Source organism: Tupaia chinensis, unplaced genomic scaffold, assembly GCF_000334495.1.
Source record: "Tupaia chinensis unplaced genomic scaffold, TupChi_1.0 Scaffold143970_1, whole genome shotgun sequence".
Taxonomy (NCBI): domain Eukaryota; kingdom Metazoa; phylum Chordata; class Mammalia; order Scandentia; family Tupaiidae; genus Tupaia; species Tupaia belangeri.
In genome coordinates, this window is record NW_006203821.1 from 764,708 (window position 1) to 769,983 (window position 5,276).

General features: G+C 41.1%; 1 long non-coding RNA gene across 1 annotated transcript; it reads left to right on the plus strand.

Annotated features, from left to right (window-relative positions):
- Nucleotides 1–3,771: 3,771 nt before the first annotated feature.
- Nucleotides 3,772–4,574, plus strand: LOC102467746 (uncharacterized). The gene is made up of 2 exons (XR_337031.3): nucleotides 3,772–3,936; nucleotides 4,259–4,574. It is a non-coding gene; the product is annotated as an uncharacterized LOC102467746 (long non-coding RNA).
- Nucleotides 4,575–5,276: the final 702 nt, after the last annotated feature.

Sequence of the window (5,276 nt, forward strand, 5' to 3'; positions counted from 1 at the left end):
CACCTGCTGGTCCCAGTTAACTTTATTTGCTTATTTATTTTAATTTGACCAGAGAGAGAGAGAGAGAGAGAGAGCGAGTGAAAGCAAACCACCAGGTCTGGGACTCGAACTGTGGTCATCCACATAGGAGTCCAGAGCCCTTAACTACTATGCCACCTGCCGCCCTCTCTTTCATTTTATTTATTATTATTATTATTTAAATTTTCCTATAGGGCACATGTGCTCACCAGAGAGAAATAGAAAAAGTAAGAAAGCAAGCTGCTGGGTTCAGAACTTGAACTGCAGTCAGCCATGTGGGAGTCCAGTGTTTCAGTGACCACGCCATCTGCTGGCCCATTGTCTTTATTTTGTAATGGTAAAAAAATATGTATTAGAACTAACTGACTGGGGGCTAGGTGCATGTATGCCCAAAATCCTGAGAAGAAAATGGAGTAGAAGGGACTATGGCGTGGCCATCCTCCTTGAGGAGTAATTTCTCACTTTCCTTCTCTCTGTGGCTATTTCTCCAGCCAGTGACCACGCCATCTGCTGGCCCATTGTCTTTATTTTGTAATGGTAAAAAAATATGTATTAGAACTAACTGACTGGGGGCTAGGTGCATGTATGCCCAAAATCCTGAGAAGAAAATGGAGTAGAAGGGACTATGGCGTGGCCATCCTCCTTGAGGAGTAATTTCTCACTTTCCTTCTCTCTGTGGCTATTTCTCCAGCAAGCACGTCTATGGCAACAACAACGACAAAAAAAAAAAAAAAAAGAAAAGAGAAAAGAATTAACTGACTGGACTCAGATTAGGTGATCCCAATTTTGTTGGAAACATCCAAAGCATCATAATCAGGTGCCAGTCTCATATGCCTTCTCTCCGTCAGGCCTGGTCTGGGTGTTGACTTTGGTCCCATCAATATAGAGCTTCTTCACAGCCTGTTTAACCTGGTGCTGACTGGCCTCGACATCCATCACGAACAGTGTGTTGTCTTCTATCTTCACGTGGCCACACCATATGGAGAGTGCTTTCTCTTTTGGACTCTGTGATCGGGGGAACCTGCTGATGGCACAGTGATCCACGCTTATTTCTCCTAGAGGCGTTCTTCCAAGGATATTTGGGCTGCCTCCTGAGCTGCAGTATCTTGGGCCACTAGAAGGCAGATGATGTGCAGATGGTTATGTTGTGCATTAAGCGTTGCCTTCTTTTTTTTTTTTTTTTTTTTAAGAATTACTTTATTTAGTTTTATTTGTTTATTTTAATTTGACCAGAGAGGGACAGAGTGAGAGTAAGAATGAGAGAGAGAGAACAAGCCACCAGGTCCAGTACTCAAACCACAGTCATCCATGTAGGAGTCCAGTGCCCTTAACCACCATGCCACCTGTGGCCCCCAGCACTGCCTTCTTGGGCTTCAAAGCCAGCTTTGGATTCAGCTGTGGGAGGGGCAGTATCTCCCTTCTTTGCTTTTGGTGCTCTCTTGGCAAAAAGCCAGTATTTGTCTTTCATAGCAAGGCTCATTTCACTTGACATTTTATCTTCTAGGTTTGTCTACTCTGTGTGCTGTGACAGGATAGTGTTTTTATTTTTATTTTACTTTATTTTATTTTTAGAGAGATTTTTGCTACAGGGCACGTGCACTCACCAGAGAGAGATAGAGATAGAAAGTGAGAAATCACGTCCTGGGGGACAGCCACACTGCAATCCCTTCTCCTCCAATCTCCTCTCAGGATTTTAGGCACACATGCACACACACCCAGTGTGAGTATTTATTTTTTAAGAATTATTTTATTTAACTTTATTTATTATTATTATTTTAAAGAATTATTTAGGGCCGGCAGGTGGCATGAGTGGTTAAGGGCACTGGACTCCCACATGGCTGACTGTGGTTTAAGTCCCTGACTTTGTGGCTTGCTTTCCCACTTCCTCTCTCTCTCTCTTTCTCTCTCATGCTGTCCCTCTCTGCTCAAATTAAACTAAATAAATAAGTAAATAAGTAAACAAACAAATAAATAATGTTAAATAAAGTAATCCTAAAAGAAAAGAATTATTTAATTTTATTTATTCATTCATTTATTTTAATTTGACCAGAGAGAGACAGAGGTTGAGAGTGAGAGAGAGAGAGGAAGTGAGAAAGCAAGCCTCCAGGTCCAGGACTTGAACCTTGGTTGACCATGTAGTCCTTAACCACTATGCCACCTGCTGGCCCTCCAACTTCATTTATTATTTTATTTTAATATGACCAGAGAGAGATTGACACACAGAGAGAAGGAAAGCCTCCAGGTCTGGGACTAGAACTGTGGTCAGCCCTGTGGGAGACCAGCACCCTTAACTACCACCACCTGACGACTCCCTGGCGTGAGTTTTTTTTTTAATAATTATTTTATTTTTATTTATTCATTCATTTATTTTTTAATTTGACCAGAGAGAGACAGAGGTTGAGAGTGAGAGAGAGAGAGGAAGTGAGAAAGCAAGCCACCAGATTCAGGACTTGAACCCTGGTCAGCCATGTGGGAGTGTCCAGCACCTTAACCACCACGCCACCTGCTGGTCCCCCTGGCGTGAGTTTTAAGCCACCGAGTCCAGGACTCGAACCATGGTTGACTACATGGGATTGCAGTGAGGTAATCATTATGCTATCTGCTAGTCCTTGTTTTTAATTTTTTTTAAAGAGTTTTTTGCCTTAGGATGCATGTATTTACCAGAGAGACAGTGAGAGGGAAACTGAGAAATCAATCCACCCCACCACCCTGGGGATGGTCACACCACAATCCCTTCTCCTCCATTCTCCTTCCAGGATCTTGGGCACATTATCTCAGGAAGATGATGTGTGTGTGTGTGTGTGTGTGTAGTGTTTTAGGCAGCAAGAAGACTCTCTAAAACACTACACACACACACACACACACACACACACACACATCACCACCCCCATCATGACCAAAAAAGAAAGAGAAAGAAAACATCAGCCAGTGGTGTGGCGGTTAAGGTGGCTGGATACCACATGGCCAATTACAAGGTTCGAGTCCCAGACCTGGCAACTTGAAAGACATGCATGTGTCTGTGCATGCCCAAAATCCTGAGAGGAGAATAAAGAATGGATTGAAGTATGGCTATCATCCCCTTTCCCTGTCCCCCCTACCCTATGAATGCTTTCTTGCTCATATTCTCTCTCTTTGGTGAGCATACATACCCTACAGCAAAAAAAGAAGAGAAAGAAAAAAAGAAAGAAAAAGAAGGAAAGAAGAGAAAAGAAAAGACAAGGAAAAAAAAGGCAAGGACAAATGTTTCTGGGAGGGCATAAAAGATGAGCTCCATAAACTGGACAGGGATTTGATCACACATGGAGGGTTTTGTTTGTTTTTTAAATTTTATTCATCATTGTTACTACTAATTATTTTTAAAGATTTATTTATTTTTATTTGTTATAATTTTTTTAAAATTTTACCAGAGAGAGATAGAAACAGGAAGTGAGAAAGCAAGCCACCAGGTTTAGGACTTGAACTGTGGTCAGCTCTGTGTGAGTCCAGTGCTATAACCTACTGGCCCCTATTACCATTATTTTAATTTGACCAGTGAGAGACAGAGACAGGGAGAGGGGTGGAGGGAGTGAGAAAGTAAGCTGTCAGGACCAGGACTCCAACCACAGTCAGCCATGTAGGAGCCTAGTGTACTTTACCACCACACCACCTGTTGGCCCTACACATGGAGATTTTAATGCACAGCCGCAAGTTACCATGCAACAGCCTGCTGTTCATATACAAAGGCAGGAACCTTTGACTGCTTCCATGTTGGCATCTGCCCCTCCTCAAGAGCAAAAGCAAATGTTGGGTGAATGGCTGTTTCCTCTCATTCAAGCCATGCACCCTACTCTTGCTGGTAAAATCACTGGCATGTTGTTGGAGATTGATAATTCAGAACTTCTTCATATGCTTGAGTCTCCAGAGTCTCTTCGTTCTAAGGTGATTTAAATTTACCATCATAATAGTTGCCTCTTGTAGTCTGTATTCTAGGGCTTTTTATAGGGGTTTACTTCTATAGATCATTTACTTAGTACTATGTACAAGCTGTGCATAATCCTAAGAGTTTTGTGGATACTAATTGTAAATTCTCATACCAACCTGTGGTGTTGTTATCCCCATTTTATTGATAGGGAAACTGAGGCATAGGGTTGAATAATTTGCCCAATTGGTTTAGCTCCAACAGCTATGCTTGTACCTAGGTTTTTTTTTCTTTTGGAGCAAGGAATATTTGCTAATACTTGCCCTTTTTTTTCTTTTTTAGGTTGATGAAGCTGTAGCAGTACTACAAGCCCACCAAGCTAAAGAGGCTGCCCAGAAAGCAGTTAACAGTGCCACTGGTGTTCCAACTGTTTAAAATTGATCAGGGACCATGAAAAGAAACTTGTGCTTCACTGAAGAAAAATATCTAAACATTGAAAAACTTAAATATTATGGAAAAAAACATTGCAAAATATAAAATAAACAAAAAAGGAAAGGAAACTTTGAACCTTATGTACCAAGCAAATGCCAGGTCTAGCAAACATAATGCTAGTCCTAGATTACTTATTGATTTAAAAACAACAAAAAAAAAAAAAACACAAAAAAATAGTAAAATATAAAAACAAATTAATGCTTTATAGATCCTGAAAAAATAATTTTCAGCAAAGTACAAAAATTTAAAGTATTCCTTTAATTTTATAATTCTTTACTGTGGAATAGCTCAGGGTGTCGGTCTGTTTTAAGTAACAGAATTGATAACTGAGCAAAGAATTATAATTTAGATTATAAAATTCTTGCTTTAATAAAAATTCATTAAACACTGAAAAAAAAAAACCTTGATAAGTTGGGCCAGCTTGTTGGGTATGGTCCAAGTCCTTGGAAAAACTGCTGGGCATGTGTCCCTGTGTGCCCAGAGTCTGCTGGAGAGGAGTGGAGGAAAGGGGGTTGCACTGTGCTATGGGGAAGCACTTTCTCATTTTCTCTCTCGCCTTCTCCATCTCTGTCTGGCAAGCAAGCAGGACAAATTGAAAAACAAAAAAGGGGAGGTTGTGGCCTGGTCATCCCCACTACAGGGCAATTTCTCACTTCTCCTCTCACTCTCTTTCTCTCTCTGTCTCTCTTTGACAAGCACATGTGCCCTACAGCAAAAACAAGCAAGCCAACAAATTTAATTTAATTTAATTTAATTAAAGAGTTCATGCTACTGGGGGCCGACAGATGGTGTGATGGTTGGGGCAGCTGGACTTTCACATGGCTGACCATGGTTCAAGTACCAGACTTGGCAGCTTGCTTTCTCACTT